General features: G+C 35.9%; 1 long non-coding RNA gene across 1 annotated transcript; it reads right to left on the reverse strand.

Annotated features, from left to right (window-relative positions):
- Window positions 1–22,772: 22,772 nt before the first annotated feature.
- LOC126370179 (uncharacterized) lies at window positions 22,773–24,493 on the reverse strand. The gene is made up of 3 exons (XR_007566830.1): window positions 24,362–24,493; window positions 23,658–23,945; window positions 22,773–23,514 (listed from the first exon to the last, which is right to left on the reverse strand). It is a non-coding gene; the product is annotated as an uncharacterized LOC126370179 (long non-coding RNA).
- Window positions 24,494–27,051: the final 2,558 nt, after the last annotated feature.

Raw genomic sequence — 27,051 nt, forward strand, 5'->3', positions numbered from 1 at the left:
TCCTCTCTGAAATTTATCTGCTTATATTCTAAAATACCGTCCATCGGCAGTTCTATACAAGCTAGGTGGAGGATGATTATGGGAACCATTTACTTCTACGATAACTCCGTCATTATTCAATTTCATTTTTGCTTTACATTTTATATCGTATGCTTTACTCTTCGAGCAGTACCAGTATTGCCTATTAATAACTGTTGTGTCCCCTTGTTTAGAATACGTAAAATTTTTGTACAGTAATATATTTTTGTTATGTAAACTGATTATTTCGTAGTGTCCTGAAAAAATAAATAGAATGTTCACATCTGTACATGTGTATTTAGCAATTACGTATTCCTTTTTGTCATGTGCAAGATACGCAATAGATAGATGAGGTTATTAAATGAATATACAGTTTTTAATATTTATTTATTCGTACTTATTTGAAAAGACACAAGAATCATATTCTTATTTACAAAAAGCCATTTTCAAAAACAGTTCGTAAGACACTATTAATCTCTATACACTTCGCTTTGATTCCTAATCGTCATTCATCTATCCTTCATCAGCTCCCTCACTCCACTTTCTATTCGCTTTAGCTTATTCTAATCGCTTTAGCTTATCTCTCCTCTCTACTGTTTCTTGGCTTAGACTCTAAAATACTGTCCATCGGCAGTTTTATGCAACATAGGCGGAGGATGATTATGTTCACCTTTTTCTTCCACAATAATTCCGTTATCATTCAAAATCAATTTTGCTTTACAAGTAACTTTCCTCTTCGAACAATACCAGTATTTCCTATTAGGTACTATCAAGCTGCCTTGTTTAGAGTAAGTAAAACTTTTGTACAGCATAAGATTTTTCTTATTTAAACAAATCATTTCGTAAAGCTCTGAAAATAATCATAAGGTTCACATTTGCATCTAATAATTACAATTTACACTGCGGTTTTGTGTATCTATATATAAAACCGAAGGAGTCATCACGAAATCTCAGGAACTACAAGTTAGGATTTTGCATGGGGGTTCCGTTTAGGACGTCGGTGCTCAGAGGCGGAATTTTGCGTAACTCAACCCTAAGGATTTAATTTGAAAACCCTACTGTTAAATAACTTCTAGAGTATTAATAGTAGGGTATCCAAATTACCAGAAAATACTCGTTATTTAAATTAATTAAATTAAACTTACAATTTTTTTTTAAGCTATCTGCTCCATTTCTACATAATACACTACCCGTGCAAACGGGTCGCTAGTTTGTAATAAGAATTGACGTATTGTCCAAGCTATTAAAGAAATAAACTGTTCTTAATTCTAATTTAAAGACAGAAAAAGAAATTTAGGTGTTTAAAAGTAAAATATATAATTTATTTAAAAATAAATCTATTTTCAAATAAATTATTTTCTTTTTTTAATCACATTAGAATTAGTAGGCACGTTAAGCCGTTGGTGCCGGTCACTACTTACTGAGCCATGTCAGGGGCCTTTGGCGGCTCAATAATAACCCTGGCACCAGGGTTGATGGGGTTGGTAATCCACCTCATAACCCACACGATAAGAAGAAGAGTATAGTAAAACCTAACAACAAAAAGTTTCATTCGATTTTTCTTTTTACGACTTATGACGTTACTGTTATCTATAATAATAATAACATTTAATAATAGTTAATGAGTGTACTTCTTTACTATTTTAAATTATAATGGCAATAAATAATAAATTCACATAATTAAATCCACCACAGGCTTCGTCAAAAAGGAACTAAAAACAAGAACAAACCATAAATCCACAAAAGTTTCGTCAAAATACAAACCGAAATCAGCAACAAGCTTCGTCATTATTCGAAAAGCCCGCCCCGGACCATTCCTGGCTCAAACGTACCCATCAAACTGGCAGCATTCCCGCGCTGAATTGCCAGAGAGATACGCTGAACCAGAAATGAACCGGAGCGAGGGTCTTGCCCCCTTTCCCGCAGACGCTTCCCAAGTTCCCTAATAAAAGACAAAGCCTCATGTCCCCAAGGACCCGCAGTTTCAACCGCGAAGGGCAAAAACACGTAGTTACCCACCAAGTTCGTGTACTTAGCATGTTTCGCCCTCGCTGCCGTCTCCGCCGCCGCACCGGCCACTCGGACTGTACCCATGAGATGCGACGCCGCAAACGTACTTACACACGTTGCATCCCACAACAAAGAACGCCCCTTCTGCCAAGGAACCAATGTTAGTCCATCCGGGCGTTTACCGTCCGTACGGCTTAACCCCGGCGGTTCCAAAAGACACGGCACGTTTGCGGCCGTCAAGGCCCGGCTGATGATATCATTCAAGGCACTGTGTCTGGAAAATCTTCCCGCAGCCCTCACACAGCCCAAAGCGTGGTGCCCATCAGCCTCGACATGAACACCACAAACGCACCTATGAGGGATACACACATCACAACCCAGTCTATAAGCCACGGCCATACGTGTAGTGTCTCTGTCCAGTAGTGTCCCCAACTGCGGCGAAGGGAGAGCATGCAGCCAGGCGCCAGACTCCGGTTTTGCCGCTGCCCGCAAACGCGCCAATTCCGACCCGGAGGAACTCTGCAACAGACCCTCAAATATGACTTTGCAGCCCTTCTCGTCCCACTCCCTCTGTACTTCCGGATGCTCTGGAATCGTTTGATTAGGGTACAGTATAGCCCACTCAGCCAGAGCCTGATCAACATATGGCATCGAGAATCCGTCACCATCAACACCAAGTATTTGAGCGACCAAAACCCGAACACCATACGCAGAACCCAGGAAAGCTGTAACACCGGCATCCTGTACCCGACGAATACCAAGGCCGCCATGCCTAATCGGCAACGAAGCTTGAGACCACTGGGTGTCACTCAAGGATATATTTAACACATCCTCCAAAATATTCCGCACACATGAATCCATAGATGTCACTTGAGTTGGGCAAAGCCAAGTAGGAGATGTACGTACCGTGTAAGTCAACCTAGGCATAGCGAGGCAACTTCGCAAAAGTACTAAAGCGACACACATATGGAGCTGCTTTAAGTGCTTCTTCCGCGAACTCAGAGCCGCCTCCTTCGTTGACAAAACAGTTGGCACTCCCTCAGCAAAGATCGGGGCCCCAAGGAGTGTCAAACTATTCGCACCCACGCTCTGTATTCCCGGTATTAGCTCCTCGAACTGCGAAAAAACCTCCGGCACATCCCGATTGCAGTAAAATTCACACTTTCGCGAATTAACCTCCAAGCCCATTGCCGCCAAATTGCGAAAAAGCTCCGGAATGTCACGCATAACGGTATCTGGACTCCCGCCAATAGTACCATCATCCAGATACCACACATTAAGTGGTGACTTAATTGCAGTGATGGCTCTCTGTATCGCCAAACTAAAAATAAGCGGCCCCAAAGGGTCGCCCTGTTGAACCCCCACCTGCGACGAAATGGTACCATCCCCGTAGAACAGCTTGGTGTGAGCAGAGTAACACTGATGCAGAAACGGATATAGCACAGGAATGTGTTCCTTGATCCCAGCTAATAAGATATCCCGCTCCAAGCTATTAAAAGCGTTCCGGATATCTAGTTTAATTATAACATTATCGGCATTACTCCCCTCACACACAAAGGTACGGGTGGCATGAATAGCAGCCTCACAGCCCAAACGTGTCCCAAATCCCAGCTGATGCGGCTGCAAGTACCGAGACATCTCATCCTTCACAGCCGCACAACCTAGCTTCGCAACAAGTCTTCGAAATGTACTTCCTATGGCAATTGGTCTGATTCCTCCATCCTTCTTTGTTAACGCACAAAGAGTCGCTCCGTACAAATAAGGACTAACTTCGCGATTCAAAGTTCCTCTCAACATAAAATTTGACAGCCTAGTGAGCGAGCCCAACAGACGACGCCCGTTATCACCCGCAGTAAAAGACGTCAGCTCCTTCAGATGCTGTGGACGAATGCCATCCAAACCAGCAGCGGAACCACTATAAAAGCTGGTAATGGCTCTTTCAACATCCTCGTCAGCAGCGGTCAAAAAGGGACATGACGAATCCGGATCGTCGGGCAACACCAAAGCTCGGTTTGAAGAAGGATGCTTTGCACGCAAAGATGATAAAGTATCACCATTATTTGGAGCAATAAAGTCATCAGAAATCAACAACCTAACAGCTCCCCTCAAATCCCCTTCAAACACCTTTGATTCAATTGCCCTATACATATTGTATGGTTTAAAACCGTGGTTTGGCGGGAAATACATGCTATCTGACGCAATATTCTCCTTTACCTTTACCGTCAAGGACCTATTATCTGCACTATCAGGAACTCTCAAGGCAGTGTACGCAAAAGTAAATAATTGATACCACTCATCTACCCCATTTGCCCGCACGCAGTTATCAATCATAGCCGAGAGCTTTGCAGCGGCACAGCTCCTCGCACCCTTCGGGATATGCTTCAGTACCCTTACATTCTTTTTTAAATTGTGTACTTCCTCCAATTTCCCTGGCAAAGGTGGTGCAGTACTTGTAAGGATAGAAGCACCATTAGAAATCCCATCCCTGTGCATGCGCCCAATATGTATATTTAGACCATGCGATCCAACAAACCGGCGCGAAGAATTCGGGCAATGAGGACAAGACAATGACAATGACAATGAGGACAATGTATGTAAGTATTTAATAATAATAATAAAAATATTTATTTGACCATAAGAACAACAAACTTAGGACAATAGATTAAAAACTAAAAACATAAGCTTCAAAACATGAACCCTGCTCCTTAAACTAGGTTAGCCTGTATCTTAAGGAGCAGTGATCGGTGCATGCGAGATAACAGTACAGTACCAGTGTTATAACAGCTTGTTCGGATTTAAAATACATACTTAATATTAGTGTTCATATTTGTTAGAGTGTATATGTGTTTGTGTGTGTGAGTGTGAGTGTGTGTGTTTGTGGGGTGTGTGGTGTGAGTGTGTATGGAAACATCAGGCAACAAACTTTATTAGGTCTTCCGTTTTTTCGTAGTCCATTTCCAATAGCCACTTTTGAATTTTAAACTTAAGCTCATACCGACAGCAGTTACTGATGTTTAGAATTTTATTAAGTTTTTTATAAAGCAGTGAACTCAAGACGTAATATTGGTGCTTGGAGAAAACAGTCCTGTGTGTAACACCAGCGGGGTCATTTCTGCGTCTATCGGGTCTGGATGGTATTGTATCTCGGTGCTTTCTTAAGATCGAATTCAGCACATAGAGCTGTCTGACGGTATCTTGGTTTATATTTTTATATACTGCCCATCCCCAGTTCTATGGAGCTTGGGTGGAGAGTGATTATGATTAGTATTTTCGAACGTGATAGCTCCATCGTTAATCAATTTCAGATTTGCTGGGCATTTATTTGTTCCCCTTCTCGAGCAATACCAGTATTGTTTATTATTTATAAACTGGCCTCGTTTTGAGTATGTAAAGTTTTTATACAGTATTACATTTTTCCTATTTACACTGATTATTTCGTAGTATCCTGGAAAAAAATATCGGAGTGTTAGCTTTTATATTTTATTTTTGTAACCTATCATGTCAATCTAACAGAAGGCTCAGGTGAAGCATGGGTACTCAGTTCGTCTTACGTATATACAGGGTGTTAGTGACATCGTAACGAAAACTTTGAGGGATGATTCAGAGATGATATCAAGTGGAATTTTCCATCGCAAAAGTATGGAACAGGAAATAATTTAAAAAAACACCCATACCTACTTGTATGGCTACCTGTATGTACTTTTATGGGGTGTAAGTGACATCGTAACGAATACTGAGAGGGATGATTATTCTGAGTTAATACCAAGTCGAATTTTCCATCTCAAAAATATAGTAAGTATTGAAAATAATTTAAAAAAACAAAAACAAAAACATGAATTTTGCGACGGAAAATTCCACTTGATATTAACTCCGAATCATGGTCTGAATCATACCCCTCAGTATTCGTTACGATGTCACTAACACCCTGTTATATACTTCATAAAGGAAATCTTGACGCATTGTTCTAGTTATTAAATTAATATCCAGTGCTGAATTTTAATTTATTTATTCATAAGTATTTAAACCACAGCCACTGTTGATACGAAGTCCAAAGATGGATATGATGAACCTTATGGTGATAAGGGAGCCTATCGCCCATAACATTAGTCCATCATGTTAGAGGACACAATCCCTCTGTCGGTTTTCGGATCTTTGGACTTCGTATCAACAGTGGCTGCAAGTTGTCTTTGATTACTTGTGGCTCTGCCCACCCCATTAGGGATTACGGGCGTGAGTTTATGTATGTATGTATGTATGTATGTAAGTATTTAAACTTGGTCAAAGACATAAGCAACAAAATTTATAAACAGGCTTTTAAAAAACTAATTAATCGTTAGATGTATTTTTCTTCATACAATTACATGTAGCAATTGCGAAATTCAAATGCAGTAGATGATGTTATCTATCGCCTTGTGACATTTCCCATGCTAAACACGCACACATTAAAAAGAAAATACTTCTATTTGACATTTGTCGACATTGTGAATTTACTCTTATATGCGACATGTCAAATTTGATGAATGTGGCATTTTGAGACCCTGTTATTCTTGTTATTTCTTGGCTTATATTTTTATATACTGGCCATCAGCAGTTCTATGGAACTTAGGCGGATCATGGTTATGATTAGTATCTTCAAATACGATAGCTCCCTCGTTATTCAGTTTCAGTTTCGCTGTGCATTTGATTGACAACTTTTTCGAGCAATACTGATTACGAAACGACGACCCTTTTTGCGAATACGTATAGTTTTTGTACAGAAGAAGTTTCTTTTTGTTTACAATGATCTTTTTGTATGTTTCTGCAAATAATGAATTGAATAATTAATATGGATAATTAGTAGAGAGTAATTCGAAGCTACACATACAGTCAACTGTCCACTGTTCTTTTTATTTAACGCAAAAAAGTACAATAAAAGAGCGTGTTCATATTTATGATCGTAAAATATATTGTCTATGTCTTCTAACCTAACCTAAATTATACAAATACAAAAAAAACGCATATGATTATATTAATATTAATTATTGTGATTTTATTATTGAGGAAGACGTAGAAGGACTTACATTAACCAAATTGGAGATGTCCTTAGAAAAGGTTTAATAAGCGATTGATGAATATGGAGAAAGCAAGAGAAGTGTGTCAGGATCGAACCAAATGGAATTCTATAGTCTCTGCTTACCCCGGTGAGAAATAGGCGTGAGTTTATGTATGTATGTATGATTATATTAAGATATTAAAACAAAGTTCTGAATGAGGATTGGCTCCACTCTGAGGGACGTCTCCATTTTTAAGCTTTTCTGCAATCGGTAAAAGTTAAAAAACCATAAAGAAATACATATTTTCTTCACCAGATAGTTTTTTAATCGAACGCAACGGCTACCAGTTGGATCCTGATAAGTAGTGATTATGTCCAAGCTAGTAAATCCAGTAAAAATTATTTATTTACCAAACTTTAGTTTTTCTTTTCTTTTTAGACTTTTGATTTTGTATGTCAGACTTTTACAGTAATAGTTGCACACATTTTTTACTTATATTCTATGATACACCCCATCAGCAGTCCTATGTAACCTTGGCGGAGGGTGATTGTGGTTATTGTCCTCATTAACTATAACTCCATCATCATTCAAGTTCAATTTGGCCTTACATTTAATTGCAACCTTCCTTGTACAGTACTGGTTACGAAAAGACATCCCTTTCTGTGAAAACGTATAGTTCTTATACAGTATAATATTCTTCGCATTTCCAAGTGTGATTACTTCATATGTTTCTGCGAAATAATAAAGTCGACTTGTTAGCAATTCAATTACAAAAAAGATAAATATTTTATAACTCAAAATCATTAATTTCATCTTGTCTGTACTGAAACAGAATATTATGGAAGAAACAAGTTTTAAGATGAAAAAAGATTTTTGCATTTTTATGTAGGTATTTAATAAATGTTTGTCTTGGATGTAGCGAAATACATCATTGTTCAAAAAGTAAACATTATTCATCTTAGTATTATTAGCTCACAAACAAATGCCTATAATTTTAATTAGCATCTACTTTTGAATAACTTATTCAAAATCAAACTACAATTATTATTTTAAATACAAATGTATCATTCTAGTCACGACACCAAATGTAGTCTTCGCTATCCGCTGTCTTCACTTCACTCCACTCTTTGTACATCTCTCCGCTTCATTTCTCCGCTTTAAATTACTAGAGCGGAGTGAAGAAATAAAGCGGAGAGATGAACCCGAATCAATTCGATACCGTTTATAAATCTTACTAAGGTTAATATTAATGAGATTGGATTCCTAATTTATATTTTAAAATATTTTCCATCAGAACTTCTATGTAACTTGGGTGGCGGATGATTGTGGTCAGTTACAGCAGATACTATTACTCCGTCATTGTCCAGTTTCAGTTTGGCGGCGCATTTCAGAGACAATTTCCTTGAGCAGTATTGGTTACGGAACGACGGGCCTTGCCTGGAGTAGGTATAGTTCTGGTAAAGCAGCAGATTCTTCCCATTTAATGTGATCATTTCGTAGGTGTAAGTGTCTGGGAAAGAAAAAAAAATGCATAATTTTAAAATTTGGTCATTTTGTAGGAATTGTCAAGCAAAGCGGTAGCGGGTGTTCGCGTGAAAACAAATGCGTCTTCGCTAGAGCGTATCTGTAAACATGTCTATGTAAATAGAAAAGGAGGTCGGAATGGATTTGAAGGAATAATAACTGTACTTTTAAAACAATGTATAACTGTACTTTTGACAAAACTTACCCACTATGTAGATAAACAAAGCAGCTAGGCTTATAGCTCTTAAGTTGATACGTATATCCGATGAATAAAACCGAATAGGTAGGTACAGTCGTGAGCAATATAATGTACCCACTTTAGGACTCTGTCGCACTAACATATCTGACTTTTAGTGAGACCCACAGTTCAATTTGTCAAAAAAGTTAATGTGACATGGTACCAAAGTGTATACATATTAAAGCTCGTGACGGTACTATAAATAATCATCACCGTTTACAAGTCAAAATATATTTAATTTTTGCCTACATAACTAGTTTTAAAGTGATAGTGAATCTTTCTGGTTTATAATCTTGTCATTTTAAGGTAACTTTTTCTTGAAATTCAAACATATAATCGTCATGTCCCTAGCATTATACCGTTTCTCACGGATCCGCTTACCTAGCCTAAAAATTTGACAGGTCCAGTTTTATTACAGAAACAACTGCTTGTCTGACCTTCCAACCCGCGAGGAAAAAATTGCCCAATACTGGTTAGGTCTTAAGTCACATACCTCCGTAACGCATTTCTCGGGAATATTAGTTTCCTCACGATCTTTTCTTTCACAATTGCTTCATTTGTTTAGTCCCTGTGCTGGGATTTGAATCTGCGACCTTTAAATGAGAGTCAAAAGCGCTCTCCCACCTGGGCTACCACGGCTCATCCAAACTTATAATTTGTAGTATTTCCCATCAGATCTTTTGTAAATTTTGGGTGGGGGATGATTATGCATATTGTCGGAGAAAACGATCTCTCCAGTCGTGGTAAACTTTATTTTGGCTAAACATCGCAAATTTTGTCTTCTTGAACAGTATAAGGTTAAGTTGGAACAACCTCGTTTGGAAAACGTATGTTCTTGGTACAAAACCACCGACTTGTTTTTTAGGGTTATCACTTCGTATTCTGCAAAGTAAAACAGTTATAAAGTCAACAGTACCTTATAGGGGTTGAAAAGGCCACATTGGAGCAATTCACCTAAAAAAGCATTATTGCTTTTGTTATTTGTTGACATATGGCACTGAATCTTAAAAGAGCAAATGTCAAATTGCAATATTAGTTTTATATAATAGAAGAAGAATCTTCTATCGTGTGGATTGTGAGGTGAATTGCCAACTCATCAACTCTGGTGTTAGGGCTATTACTGAGCCGCCATGCCCCCGACATGGCTCATGAAAGTTAATAATTAAATGTTAAAGAAAATCGATAATAATTTCACCAACCTCTGTCCAATTCGAGTTTAAGTACATACATAACATAAATATGTGTAAAATGGGAACAGAAATAACATTGTTCTCATCATAATGAATCATTTATTTTATTATAAAATTAACAAAAAGTTGAAAGTTTGACAAAATCATCAACGATCTTGATTTAAATAAGTATTACTACTGCAATGGTGCTGATTCCTGTACACACCATCTAATTTTATTTTATGTTATACCTATCGTTTTCTTATCCCCTGAAAAAGTAAGGGACGGGTAATCGACAGGCATAAAATTTGGTCGTGTACGGTCACGAGCATTAATATGTACTTATACACTTTGGTAACCATAAGGTTCATCATATCCATCTTAGGACTTCGTATCAACAGTGGCTGCAAGTTGTCTTTGATTACTTGTGGCTCTGCCCACCCCATTTGGGATTACGGGCGTGAGTTTATGTATGTATGTATGTATACACTTTGGTACTATGTCACATTAACTTTTTTGATAAATTGAACTGTAAGTCTCACTAAATGTCAAATATGTTAGTGCGACAGAGTCCTAAAGTGGGTACATTATATTGCTCATGACTGTACTAGGTTCAACACAAATTATGAAATTCTGATCACAAAAAAGACAGATCTAAAACTGACGAATTTTTTTTTTCTTTTTTCTATTTAATTTATTTATTATTATGCATTTTAATCAATAAAAACGTAATAATAAGTCAGACATTTTATCACGTTTCTCTATGATGTCACAGTGTGTTTTTTTCATACAAATTCCATAGTAATTTCGTGTTTTGACGTTTAGTAAAAAGTAACTGATTTCAGTAGTTGGAAACTAGCCTATTGTATATTGGCCAATAACCCGACAGAATTAAGTTGACAGCACACGTCAAACGGGTTGCAAATGAGCAAGGTGCCTATTTTATTCGCCGGGGTTGTATTAATGAATATTCATGTTATAACAGTTGACAATCATCCGTCGCTTTCCTTTTAGGCGGATAACTTAAAACTTAAAATAAAATTAGGATGTGTCTGCAGGAATCGGGGCCATAGTTGTCGCTAGCGAGCTGGACAAAATAATTTGACAGTTATAGAGCGCTACGTTATTTTACTAAATTTAAGTGACACTATTTTACACAAGTCAAACTAAATTAAGAAAGAAAGAAAGAAACGTTTATTATAAAGGGACACCACAGTAACAAATATATAATATAGAACACGGAGTAACACATAAATTACAAAGTAAGCTTACCCTTTAAAACAGGCAAATGGTCTAAGGAGATGAAACTTAATTTTAAGTAAGTTGTGTGGAAATCTGTTCATCAAGCCCTACATCCCAACAGGGGATAAAAGGATTAAAAGATGTGAAATAGTACATAACATAAATAGCCTATTTACGTCCCACTGCTGGGCACAGGCCTCCTCTCAATCAACCGGAGACGGTATGGAGCATACTCCACCACGCTGCTCCACTGCGGGTTGGTGGAGGTGTTTTTACGGCTAATAGCCGGGACCAACGGCTTAACGTGCCCTCCGAAGCACGGAATCAATTTACTTTTTCGGACAATCAGGTGATTCAAGCCTGAAAAGTCCTTACCAAACAAAGGACAGTCTCACAAAGTGATTTCGACAATGTCCCCATCGGGAATCGAACCCGGACCTCCAGATCGTGAGCCTAACGCTCTTACCACTAGACCACGGAGGCTGTGTGAAATATTACTAAATCTTAATATATGTGCCATCGGCACTTTTATAAAGGTTCGGAGGCGGATGGTTGTGTTCTGTGTAGGCATAAATAATTTGCCCATCTTCATCAAGTCTTATCTTTGCGTGACACTGGCTCGATTTCCTTGAACAGTACCTCATGAGGGAATTCGGACCATTTTTGGTAAAAGTATACTCTTTATACAGTATGACCATGGTACCGCCTTTCGCACCGATGAGTTCATAAGTATGTGACTCTGAAATAATGATACATGTTTAGTATTTAATAAATTGTACTTAAATAAATTTTAAAAAAATTACCTACCTTTAACAAGTCACTTATTTTTATATGTGCTTAGTTATTTTTATTTTTATTAATTTCTTCAATTAGACCTCTTTAGTTTAGACCACCTGACAAAAATTAAGGGCATATTGGCTGTCTATTATTAAGTACTTGTTGTTGATATGGTATCCTGGTTCTGTGCGAGCTCTATCCAGTCTTTTCGATAACCGTCGAGATCATCAACCGGGATACTTGAAAAGACATGGGGGAGGCCTTTGCTCAGCAGTGGGATCATACAGGCTAATAATAACAATAATAATAATGTTGATATGGTTAGAGACTGGCGGAAAAAAATAAATACAAAACTGTTACTTTAAAAAATATATATTTTAGGCGTACCTAAACTGTACAAATAAGAGTATTGTATTAAAAAAAAAACTCACGCCACTCTCACATACAAACCACTGGAAGTTTTAAAATACTTTGGGGGTAAATGATTGTGCCTTAAATAAGCATAGACTATGTGTCCTTGGTTATTTATCTTCAATTTGGCCTCACATTTCATACTGAATTTTTGTGAACATTGCAACTGCCTTCTCCCCCTTTGGTGAAAGGAAAATGTGTATTCCCTATACATTAGTACCGACTTGCCATTTTGAAGCGGGATCTCTTCGTAAGTATCTGAAAGTAGAAGAATAATTAACTATATTCATCTTTATATTAAAAGGAAACATTATGTACATCAAAATTCACATACTAGGTAACTTATTTGTCTGCAACTTCCGTGTTCTGAAGAAAACGCTGAAAAAAAATACAAAAATATTATAAATATACCCGCCGGGATTCGAACCCGGGACTTCTGGATCATGAGCCTAACTACGGCGTCCATTAAGAATTTACTTGAGTAGGATGGGTGCACCAGTAATAAACTGTTTAATCAAACTCTTCAAACATTTTTTGACGATGCGTAGTATTTTGGGATAAATTGCAGAAAAAAAAACAACATATTCCTTATATTTTATATTGTCTAATATTATTCATAATATTGATAAATACAAATTCGAAAGTGTTTCGATTTTTTGAATTTCACATTATAAAAGGAATACTGTTTTTATATTAGCTGAAAGCCCATCTCGAGAACTACTGAATGAATTTGCATGCGCCTTTTACTGTTATGATCTGTATTCTTCTAAGGGTATCCAGGCTAAGTCTAGTTAAGTCCCTTGTAATCAAATGAAAGGCCATGTAAAGCAGAAAAATACTTTATTTCTTACAATAAATTGACATTAAATCATGATGAGTAATTAATTTGTGAATTGATTAATTATTATTACATCGTCAATGGTGCAGATTATGGTAGACAAAACTTTATGTAATTTTATAATTTAACAATTTTAAATACTCTACCGTCTTTTACTTACGATAAGCACAAGAAAGAGATAGAAGTCGTTTTAGAATTGTCAATCGGCACCAATTTAAGTCGACGTTACAGAAACAATAAAATGCACAAATAGACAAGCAAGTAAAAGAGAAGAGGTTTAATAATCGAGTCCACTCAGCCACAAATGATAGTAGTCTAATAAAATTATGTTACTCAGCAAAAGCCGAAGGACCACATAGAGAATCGTTACTGACTACTTACGAACTAATTCTTAAACCAGCTGGAAAAAAGAGACAGAAAATATCAAAAGAACCATCCAAGTGAACCATTCACCACGCAAGCATTTATGCAAAAAAAAAAAATGCAAGCATTTATGCTTGCGTAGTGAAAATTCGTGTTAGTGACACCGAACCGCATACTGAGGGGGATGGTTCAGACCAAGATTCTAAGTTGATATCAAGTCGAATTTCCCATCGCAAAGGTATAGAATTGCACATAATTAGAAAACACAAAAACGTCATGAATTTTGTGACGGAAAGTTCCACTTGATATCAACTTAGATTCATGATGATGAATCTTGTCAAATCTTCAGGTTAGGTAAGCGGACCCTGTGAAAAACGAGATAATGCTAGGGAGATGACGATTATCAATTTAGTATCATGAGCTGAATCATCCTCTTCAGTATTCGAGACGGTGTCACTAACACCCTGTATAAACATATAGCTAGGGAATGCAATCCCGATCTCGCGGGAACCCGATCTCACGAGATCTCGTGTAATATTTATCAATCTCGAAGCATAATATGACGAGATTGATTCCGTTCGAAATTGACGGGATTGGGCGAATCTCCTTGAGTTATACTTTTGTTTTTTTTTTTTAATTTATTTATAAACAAACTGCCTTTATAACTTTGGAACCGTTGAAGTACTAATTTCGGTATTTTGCAGGGGGTGAGTACTATTTTGGTACTATTTTTTGGCGTTTAAATCAAAGCGAAAGACCTTGTCGTTATCTCTCGCCAAATTTCGCTCACCGTCAAGCTAGCAAGTGCAATAAAACATGGCTATAAATCCAGAACCGTGATGGTACTATTTTTTTTACAACAGGTACTATTTTTTTCAATAAGAGTACTAATTTTTGGTATGGTCCCATTTTTTTTTAGGCCGCTAGCTTGACGCACACAACTAGATTCTGTTTTTGTCACACGGTCAGCTTGCACAGTTCTGTTATTGTCTTTTAACATTTTATGTACATCCCATCCTGAGTAATATGGAATTTCGGCGGAGGATGGTTGTGGTCGGTCACTACAGATGCTATTTTGCCGCTGTTATCCAACTTTATCTTCGCTTGACAGTTGCCTCTGAGTTTTCGCGAACATCGCAACTCGCGCTTGTTTCGGAATGAAAATGTATACTTCTCATACATTATTATCTTCTTCCCGTCCGCCGTAGGTAAGTATCGAATGGTTTTCCCTGTGGGATAAAATTAAATGTGTCAAGTTTAAGCAGAAATTTAAACAACCCCCTCAATATTTTACAATGGCCAATAACCTGATAGAAATAAGTTGACAGCACACGTCAAACGAGATGCCCCATATTTGATTTGTCGGGGATATTCATTCATTCACTCATTCATTTGAAACTTGACAGCCGTCAATCGTCCGTCCCTTACCTTTTCGGCGGATAAGAAAATGACAGGTATAACTTAAAATAAAATTTGGAGATAACGCAAGTAGTCTTTTAGATTCTCCTTCAAGCAGCTGAAGACCCACTTTTGCTGGCATTTTCATATCATTATACTTCTTTTGTTACATCATGGTGAATACGACAGCTGACTCATGGAGAATAATACCGTTTTTTCGCACACACACCCTTCGCTACGCATCCTTACACATCTTTCCGTATAAACATGCTCATAACAAAGAGCTAGTTATTTTCTCCTAATAAACGGATGAAGCTTAGAAGTAAAACAAATATTAAGACATTTTTAACATTTATTAAGTTTAACAGGCGGATCGTGTTAAAAAGTCACGCATTATGCAATGTGAAACGATAGACAAACAATGATAGATGTATATATAATATATTCTGTATAACAATAATAGTTGTTTAAAATTTATTAATATTTACATTTTAATTTTAAATAAAATACTTAGAAGACTAATTAAAGCACATAATAACGGGTTATTACCGCGTTTAAATGGGGATATGAGACTCCCTGGGAATATGGGGATACGGGAGTCTCATATCCCCATTTAAACGCGGTAAGAAGCCGTTATTATGTGCTTTAGTTATGATAATAACCGCGTAAACTTAAAACAATGTATAACTTACAAGACTGTAATATACGATACATAATTTTATTGCACATCCATTTTTGAAATGATTTTTATCTTTATAGCACTTACCCGTGCTTAGGTAAACTCACAAAGAGAAAATTTAAATCGAAAAACCCGACTCGAGTAGAGTCGAGTTGAGTCGGCTTAATATTAAACTCTTTATTGTACACAATAATTAAATTATTGACAAAAAAAACAAAAGTAGGTACAAAAAGTGGACCTATCTCTAAAAGAGATCTCTTCCAGCCAACTCCCTTAATGAAGATACATAGGTCGAAAGAATTTCGCTTAGACAGGAGGACCCGGTGGTGTAATGATAAACACGCTCGTCCCAGCTTGACCTGCGGGTTCAAGTCCCGTCCGAGTCAGATCTATTTTCGATTTATTTTTTCTTTTTTTTTAAATCTCAATTAATCCTGACGTAATGTCCATCAGGTGTCTGCTTAATCAATGGTGGTGGATGGTTGTGTATTGCGGCGTCGCGGACAACCTTCCCCGTCTCGTCAATCCTGAGGGTCGCAGGACAATGCCCCCTCTTTTTTCTAGAGCATCGCAAACTCCTCTTGTTGTTATGAAAGGAGAATGAATAGTCTTTATAAAGGATAACGTGTCTTCCATCCGCCGTTGGTAGGAAGAAAACTGAATCTGCAAATAGGTGAAAAAATAACAAGTTTTTAATTAATACAATAACTATTTAAGTATCTATGAATGGGGAAGATTCTACTATTTTTTATTTATTATTTTTGGTTTTTCTTTTCTCATTAAATTATTTTATGAATATATTCATAAAATAAATGTAAGTGTAAAATAAAATTCTCATAAAAAAATTAAAGTGTTCCGAATTTTTGTACAAAAACACGAAATTAACTTAATTTGAAATTGGAATTATAACCCACTGTAAAATGTAATTTATTTTTTATTTCTAATACTCTTATTTAATTCAATATTTGTCCTTACGTAACATAAACTCAAGCAATTCTGGAGCCAAGAGCAAACCCATCAAAGGTAAAAAAAAAACTTGCGCTTTGTTGAGGTTAGGTTAGGTTAGATTAGAATTCTCTCCAGTGAAGTGAACATACAACACAAACATTACAAACACGTAGAACCCACCACCAAGCATCCTTGCATTTTATAGGATAAAAAATGAGCTGTCAGAGGCCTTTGGCGACTCAATTATAGCTCTACTCTAGTACTAATATCTGTCTTTTTTTAGACTTATTATGCACATTTACCGCAGATGGCATTAACTACTTGGCTGGACAAAGTAATGTCTGTCACCTAGCATCGCCGTACGCGCACATCAAAATATCGTCACTGAAAAGGCAAAAATACGTAAGCGTCAAAATGATACTTCAAGAAAAAGCCGTTTAAAGTAGCTTTCTCGCTTTTTTATCATAACTTTTTACCAATTTATTCAATTTAGATGACGTCAACGTAAGATTACACGGTTTTTCATTTTCTATATATATTAATATTATAAAGTAGACTGCTATTTTAAGATATTTTGGCGCTTATGTAATTTTGCCTTTCCAGTGACGATATGAATAAGTACACAAACAGATGCGTTGGCACGCGCTTAGTTGATATATACTCCTTGTTATCATATTTTTTACATGAACTTAAATGAATCCACAATTTTCCAGAAAAAAAAAACATTTATTTAAGAAATAAAACAGCCAAGATGTGTTTACATGCCACATATACAATATAACAAAACTATATGCTAAAAACACACAAAATGCTAACTTATACCTGATACGATAGAACTTCTTATTCTATCCGTTTACAGGATTCCGTAACGGGTTTCTATTATTAAACCTATGCTATCAGTCCGTCTGTCCTACTCAAAATGTCTATAATAAATAGTCTGTTGGAATATAACAAAATAATCAATTATTACATCGAATATAACAAATAAGTCATATATGTATACCTACCTAACAATAACACAACATAGCTTGCGTGTTTTGATTGTAAGTTATATGTTATTCCGTGTATTGTATCATATTTGTTACTATGGTGTCCCTTAAAAATAAACGTTTCTTTCTTTCTTTCTATATACACCTCTACCTATCCTTCGGGGAAACAGGCGCGATGCTAAGTTATGTTAACTCATTTTCCATATTCATTATCGTACAGAGTACGTACGTAAGTATTTGTAAATGTCATATTTTAGTGCATACGTCGCCTGTGGTGTTAGTGACACCGCACCGTATCGAATACTGATGATGATTCAGCTCAAGATTCTGAGTTAATATCAAGTGGAATTTCCAGTCGGAAAATTTATGAGTTTTTTAAATTATTTTCAGTTCCACATTTTTGCGACGGAAAATTCCAAAATTCTGCGTCCTACCCAAAATGATGAATCTATATGGGCGATAGGCTGATCCCCTATCACCATACGGTTCATCATTATCCATCTTAGGGCTATGTATCAAAAGTGGCTGCAAATAGTCTTCTGATTATTTGTGGCTCTGCCCACCCCTTCGGGGAACATGGGCGTGAGTTTATGTATGTATGTAAAATTCCACTTGCTATCAACTCAGAATCATGGTCTGAATCAACCGTCAAAGTTTTCGTTAGGACACTAATATTCTGTATATGTTATCGCTGACTGGACTGTACTACCCGCATCAGCCGCGTTGGCTACCTAACACGTCTTATAGTTAGCGTACAGCTAAATTCTGACGAAAAATCCTGCGATAGTTTTATGGAATTTAGGCGGAGGATGATTGTGTTGACCAGTTTGTAACACCACGTTGCCTATTCCATCTATCTTGATTTTAGCATCGCATTTACCTCGCTTGTATTTCGAGCATCTCAGATCCGTTTTGGTTGTAAACGAAAATGTGAAACTCCGGTACATAATTTGAGTCGATCCGTTGTCCATAGGGAGATATGTTATTGTTGTCTCTGTGAAAATAGTAAATATTTTATCTTGGAGAAATAAACACGTTATGAGGAAACAGTTTGATATCTCGAGCTCCTCCGTGCTTCGGAAGGCACGTTAAGCCGTTGGGCCCGGCTGCATTAGCAGTCGTTAATAACCATCAATCCGCACTGGGCCCGCGTGATGGTTTAAGGCCCGATCTCCCTATCCATCCATAGGGAAGGCCCGTGCCCCAGCAGTGAGGACGTTAATAGGCTGATGATGATGAGGCGTGGCTAGAAAGACAACATTTAGAAAACGTTATGAGGAAACAGTTTGAAATAAGTAAAAATAATATAAACAACAAATATAATATATTTATATATAGTATTAGAGATGACATAGGCGTGGCTAGAAAGACAACATTTAGAACAATACAAAAAATATATTAAATATTTTTAACTAGAATTACACACTGTTTAGAAGAAATAAACTTCAAGATAAAAATAATTACTACTACTAGATTTAGTACGATCGATCTACTCTGAACCGGCGTGCGTGTATGAAGCGATCGATAAATGTGGAGGAAGCAAGAGAAGTGTGTCAGGATCGAAGCAAATGGAATTCTTTAGTTTCTGCTTACCCCGGTGGGAAATAGGCGTCAGTTTATGTATGTATGTATAAAAATAACTTTAAAATTCAGCAGACGTGTCTACTAGCGCCTCTGAGATACTTCAACACGACAATACCAAGTCATATTCTAAAGGATATAAAATGCCATCGACTTGCCCGACTTACTTTACTAGATTATATCATCCCACTGCTGGTCAAAGGCCTTTCCATCCTGTTCATCTTTCCACTTTTCACGGTCTTCAGCGAACTGCAACCAATGTATGCGGGATGCATCGAAGTCCTCACGCCGTCTCTGCGTTTTTAATATCTCTCTTTCTACTGTCAAAGGAGACTGGAAGAATATTTACTTTTTTCTGCGAGGTACCAGAGTATTTAGTAAGTCACAGACTCTGCCCACTGGGTTCCGTATTTCTCTTGGCTCCTCCTCAGGACTTAACAGGAACCTATCAGGATTCAATGAACGATACTCTCTGTAGTACTGCAGGAACGCAGGCACTTCATCTATTAGAAATAAAAACCGAAGTGAAAAAAAGACAGGAATTTTGAAATTGTCAACATATTTTACAAAGTTTAGATTGCTCTTTTACAAATATAATAAAAAAGCCTTAAAATAAATGCCTATAATTTATTTATTTTTATTTTAGTACATAATCTTTTTTGACGACCATCGAAATTAAAAAAAAAATCAAAAGGACTACGCATCTAGCACAGGCTTCGTCAAAATTGTAATTAAAAACAGTCAATGAAATCCACACAAGGTGATTTTACATATCGACGGGGAAGAAGCAAATACTCCTATCTTACATTTTTAGGCAAATCGACTTTTTGATGTAGATCGTTGCGAAATTTAATTTTACGTTGGCTGGCAAGATCTCCGTTGTATATTTCCTACTTTTAGGGTGATTTTCGATGAATAGAAATAGCTCTTAAAATAAAGATTTTATATTCTGCAATATTTTTTATAAAAATATCTCCTTTCTACAGAAATAAATAACTCCTATCTCATGTTTTAATCGATAATAGCTCCTATCTTCAGAATCAAGCATGAGTCTTTTTATTTAATGGAAGATGATGGAGGTTGATGGATGATGATGGGCAATGGGCATGCCACGAATGTGTCTTTGTTTCAAAAATAAGAGATGATGGACCCAAGATCTACTTTTTGGGGTGATTCGATCACTGACACTTTTCAATATTAAATTATTTTTTTCCTAAGCGTGTAGCTCGAAAACGGGCGAAATATCAAAAAAATATTATATTAACAAATTTGTAGACAATTTAATGTTCTTTAAATTAATATAAAAGTTATTTTCTCTAGGACGCATCGTTTTTGAGATATCAGCGAAAAACTCAAAATTGGTATCTCTGACGTACACCCATTCCGCAACACAAAACATTTTTTTAAAGACAGTTATTAATAAAAATTGTTTGACAAGTTAATTATTTGATATTGGATAACTGGGTTATTTATAATTATCTTTTTGTCAAAAAAATTCCCAGTTTTAATTTTGGAGAGAAATTTAGAATAAAAAGTGAGAAGTAAATCGAACGACCAATACCATACAAAAATATCGATATTTTATATTTTTGTATGGTTTGGTAAACATTAAGTTACGGAAATGACACCATGTAAACGTGGGAATTTTTACTATGTTAACTCCATAAATATGGATAAATTCAGGAATGTGTTCCGGAACACATTCCTGAAGAAAAATCATAGGATTCCTCCCACATACTCTACAACCCCTTTATTGACCGGGCTATTGATAATGATTTTAATAAGTACCTACTTGTTGATCTCAGTTGATTATTGACTTAATAAATATATAATTCGTACTATATTGATATTTTTTTAAATGCCAATTAAAAAACGAAGGTGCCTACTTTATCATGATCAATAAATAAATTTGTTAAACCTTGTTTAAGATCAAAGTTTATTTTCATTAAAAATGCTAAGCGTAGCACTTTCTTTAAAAAAACTGTCGTTTCAGTATTTTTTTTAAAACATACGATTATTTGTTATTATATTGCATGCTTTATAATAGTTTACAGTTAAATATTTACTAGTTAAATGTTGCGGCATTGCTTTATAATATCTCCTAACTTGAACATAATTTGAAATTCATTCAAAGCAATACATCCTATCTTACAAAATCATGTATAATTTACGTTAGTTTTATAGTTATTGTTTTTTAATTATTAATAGGTTTTTGAAGCTACAGTGAATAGTTTACAAAGAGAAATAAGTCAAACAATAGGAATTTTGAAGGATTAATTGCAAGTGGAAAAACCGTCTAACGTCAAAACTTTCGACCCAACACAGAAACCAATAGGCTCTAACTTACATTAACTTTAATTCCTCTATATATACAAAATTAATATTAGTTTAAAAAAATGTCTCTTGAAATAACAAAACTACCTTCAGAACATGACGTCGCGCTATAATTATTAACAAAAAAGTTATTCAGTTTTTTCCTCCTCCTGTAAAGTTAGGTCTGTGTAAGATAGGAGTATTTGCTTCTTCCCCGTCGATATTATAATATTTTTCACTGGCGAGTGGGTGGTCTATACAGTGTGTAGTTTTTCGGACCTGACAAACTTTAAGGGTAAATTCTACGAATAATTTCATCGAGAAAACACCCCCATATGTGGGGCAAAATCTCAATAAAATGTTTGCTGTTTTTTATACAAAAAAAATGAGATTAGGTGCTTATAACTTATTTTATGTACCTTTTTAGCAGTTGTGGATATTTTTATTGGATAGAGACGACTTTTTGCAGATAAAAGCATTTTATTTCATGTCCGTAAGGCCTTTAAATCTCGAGAAAATCTAAAATTTTAAAATGGCCGCCATTTCTAGAATATTGAGATTTGACCGCACATAGGGGGTGTTTTCTCGATGAAATTACTAGTAGAATCCACCCTTAGAGTTTGTAGGGTCCGAAGAACTACACACTGTATAACTCTGCCTACCTCTTTGGGCATACAGGCGTTATACTATGTTGTTGTTATATTTTAAGGACATTTCCATCAGCCGTGCGATACAGTTTGGGTGGGTCATGATTATGGGAACCTTCAAGGTGTATCAGCTTCCCATCATCTGTCGCAGTAAGCCGCACGTTGCAACCTGTAGCTTTCTTTGAACAATACCATCTATTTTTACTAACACTGTAGTATGTATACCCTTTGTGGAGCACTAGATTCTTTCCGCGATTGGATGGAATAAATTCGACGGTGTCTTGCGTTTCTGAAAAGTGACTAACTATCAATATACCTATAAACTAAATAAATATAAACTTAAAAACAAACATATAATAAAGTCGTAATTTAGTTTGAGTTGCCAAACTAAATTTCGAAGATACGGAAAAAACTTACTTTTTAGTTACAAACTAAGGCACACAAAAGCCATACACATAACCTCCAAATATTTTCTTCAGGAAAATACCTACCAACACAAACTTACAAGACAATAAAAAGCTCGTGGATTAATATTTAGCTCATATTTATTAATAATAAATACAATATAATACACAATAATTAATTGCACAGAAGGAACATACAACACAGGAATACAAATAAAAAAAAATACAAAAAATTGCGACAAGCAAACAAACTTCAAAAAAAATATAACTATGGATTTAATATAACTAAAAGTCACAAATCAATGCCATTAGTATCTAAAACCAGCACAGGCACTACCTGGGCAGCATTTGGACCAAAGCTCATACAAAGATCTACAATGTCTTTTGTATGAAATAATCATGTTTTGAAGTCACTTACATGTAGACTACCACGGACAGGATTTTTTTTACCATTGATGGGTTTGCTCTTGGCCTCAGGCTTGCCCGAAGGCATTGACGAGGAACCTAAGATGGAGCTCGCCCAGAAGGTGCCTGTTCACTCTGGCCTTGAAATCACCCGGGTTAGGTATGTGCATTCGGAAATACAGAAGACGGCAGAGAATTCCACTCCTTATACTTCACTCTTCTTCTTCCGTCAAATTAGGATCATGGGAATGAGCAAAGAAGAGATAGATGATATACCTTCACAATTACCTATACACGGGTGACTTTTCCATCAGATGCACGATATAGAGTGGGTGGACGATGATCGTGGTTGCCCAAAACAGCCACTAGTTGTCCAGTTGGCGTCGTGCAGACCTTGGCATTGCATCCAACATATTTCTTTGAGCAATACCATCTCGTTTTACTATGCATTCTGTAGTAGGTAAACCCTTGATAGACAAGGTTAAACTTCTTCCCCTTGTTGCTTGGGATGTACTCAAGGCTATTGTCTGGAAATATAAAAGCAGTTTTTAATTTTACTGCTGGATTGGGTTTGTTGATTATGTGGACGCATGTTTCGGTACACAACATTTATTGGAATCCATCCACGTTCGTTTGTCGAAAGTACATTTATTCGAAATATTAACAAGACCTTGACTTAAGCGGTAAAAGTTTCATATTCAATCATAGGTACATCAAACAAGGTGAAATGTGCCATCAGGAAGTTGAAAAAGATTTGGCGGGGGATGGTCATGGAAACCAGTAGCATCTAAGAAAGAACCTCCATCTTTGGTCGTGATTACTTTAGCTGTACAGCCGAAGAGTGTCTTCGAGCAGTACCAACGACTTGTATTATTGCACTTGCTGTAGTAAGTGTACCCTTTATACACCAGAGTAAATTTGCCACCGTTGCTTGGAATAAATTCTAATTTTTCTTCGTCTGAAACAAAAATAAAAAGGATTAATTCGAAACATTGCTTTACAACATCCTAGCTGGTAGGTGATTTATTCTAAAATTCAATCTTTGAATCTATCGTGGGTTGTGAGGTGGAATAACAACCCCATCAACCGCCAAAGGCCCTGACATGGCTCATGTTACGACTACTAACTTACGTCAGTAAATAGTAACTGGGACCAGCGGTTTAAGGTGCCTTCGGACGCACGGATCAAAAACAAAATCTCTAACTAAATGATGTCTAAAGCCAAAGAGGGCCTACAGCGTCGCAAGCCTAGCACGAAGTAAATTTCCTAGAATTTTATAAATGATAGAGGTATAATTTCCTTTAATTAACAAAGTGTTTAATAAAATTGATAAACAGCTTCCACCTGATTATTATTAGTAGTAAAAGTACCTACCTAAAAGCGATGATGTGATGCCAATCGGGTCTGCACAGGTTGCTTCACGATCCGCGGCCCGAGCCGTAACTCGCGTTTCCATCAGAGGAAATCCACGTTGGCTTGAAACAAATTCTTTTTCTTCATTGCCTTAAAAACAAAAACTATTAGTTACAAAAAGAAGCATGCTATGAGAGACTTATCAGAAAATCTAAGAAGTGCAATATTAATGTTTTGATATCATAATTTTGCAGAATAGCTACTTTGCTTCAATGCAAACCTGATTTAACTGAATATACTATAAGATTTGGTGTCAGAACCTTTATAACTAATAACAGCATTTTCCTTTTATGAGTCAATTAATCAATAAGTCTTTATAGATAGATAAAATACTTTATTGGGCACAATGGACACAAAATACAGAGATAAGGACAAAATAATACAGAAAAGCACAACAGGCGGCCTTATTGCTCATGCACCAATTTCTTCCAGGAAACCTTTGGGTACAGGAAAATACTTTATTGCACATGATATATAACATATAGGACAGTTACAAACGGGTGAATTAAGCATAATAGGTGATTTTATTGCTAAACAGCATTCATAAACATATTTGTAGCGAAGTCTTTAAATGTTTCTCAACAAATGTTTAATTACATTTTTAAATATAAATGGATTTTGCTTACCCTGACTCTTACAGTTAAACAAGGATTGGAGGCAGATGGCCATGTAAGCCATACGCATTTACGCTCTTTCTGGGGTTGATTTTAATTTAATTTTATTAATTTTATTTTGTTTGGGGAGCTTACAGCTTAATTCACCCAATGTTGTAACATACTAAGTGTACTTAGTAGTAAATAAAGGCCAATTACAAGCTACCACAAATAAAAGAAAAAGAGTTATACAACAAGACAAGAGAGCGGAGATATAGAAAAATATAAGAAAAAAATTTGATTGAATGCGCAATTTAGCAAGAATACATATAAAAACACTAACAATAATTAACAACTATTACCAATTACCTCTAATAAGCTGACTCTTCAGTTGTAATGACTTTAGCTTTACAGCCAGAAGGTGTGTTCGAACAGTAATCAGGACAAACGCTCCCCATTTGTCCGGCTAAGTAGTAAATTTGCGGCAAATCTATCGAACATTACCACCGGCCTCTGTTATGCTTGTAGTAAGTGTGCGCTTTATAGACCTGAGCAAATTTGCTACGTTTGTTTGGAGAAAAATCTACCTTTTCCAAGCCTAAAAAACGATTAATACAATTACTCAAATAAAACGAAGCCTGTGCGGATTTCATTTATTGTTTTTTTTTTCTAAGCGTAATAAAATACGATTTTTGTTACTCAAATCATGCTATGAAAGATGTATTGAATAATAAGTCAAGTATTACTTTCATGTAGATATGACGGAAAATTTAGATATGAAACAAACATCAATTTCTTCACATGTTTTTTAATAAACAAAGTACTGATTCAAGTGGATGAAGGATCTACTATTTTACGTTATAAAATTAATTAAACACGAAGTAACGAGCCATCAGACATTCGATGCAGTTTGGGTGGGGGATGATTGTGGGAGTTCAAATCCTTTATATAGACAAAGGTTGTGTCGGTGATAAGTTTAGCTGGACACCCAGATTTTCTCTTCGAGCAATACCAACGAGTCAGGCTGGTCATACTAGAATAAGTATGCCCCCTCCACACCAAAAGGTACTTGTCTTTTTTCGTTGAAATTATCTCTATACTGTTATCTGAAATAAAAGCTTTTGTTAAGGTTTTTACTCCAGTTAAGGATTTTTTTTCTACATATTGTCGTTGGTGTTGCGAACTGACGTTTCTGCAATTCTTAGCGAAACTGATTTGCATCTTTTACAATTGTCAATAAGACACAAATCACTTTAGCAAAAAAATAAAGATATGTCATTAGCAAAGTCAGCCACGATATATAAATTTGTATATAAGTTATATATTTATATATGACATATATTCATATTTCTATTTTTCGAATACGGAGGATAAATGGAAAGAGAGGTAGGGGAAGACCAAGAAGAGCTTGTACATGGATACAAATTACAGAGAAGGCGATTGCCGCGTATTATAAAGAAGACAAAGAAATGGCTTATGATAGGCAAGAATGGAGAATGCTACACCGACAAGAGCGTGGCTCTTAAATTAAAGATGATAAGGAGGGAAATTCTGTCACCACTTAGGGGAAAGTAGAAATTACTTTAAACTAATCTTACCACATACTGTGTAATGTTTCTGTTCGGTAACTTATATAGTAATTATATAAAATGGTAATTGAAAACAAAGTTACATCACAACATTTCATTTTATTTGAAACATATTAAAAAGAATATACCGAAGTATTCATAAGTTAACCTAATATAATAATAATTGTACATTTCAAATATACATTTTAGATTCAATAGAAACAAAAAAATATTATTTATTTTGAAAAATCTGAATGGAAGTCATTACTGAAGAAGAAAATGTTGATCTTTACCAGACCAATAATAATGTATAGCTTGCCTGTGACTTTTAACGACGTATGTTACATACATGACAAGTCTGTGGTGGACGTGTATAAACTTCAGCTTTCTGTTTTATTTTATTTATTCAAAGTAACAACATTAACATTTCATAATTAAAATACGGTGTCTCATAATAGTTCGGTCAACCAGTAGCTCAGAAGGGGGTGTA

This window comes from Pectinophora gossypiella, chromosome 10, assembly GCF_024362695.1.
Source record: "Pectinophora gossypiella chromosome 10, ilPecGoss1.1, whole genome shotgun sequence".
Taxonomy (NCBI): Eukaryota; Metazoa; Arthropoda; class Insecta; order Lepidoptera; family Gelechiidae; genus Pectinophora; species Pectinophora gossypiella.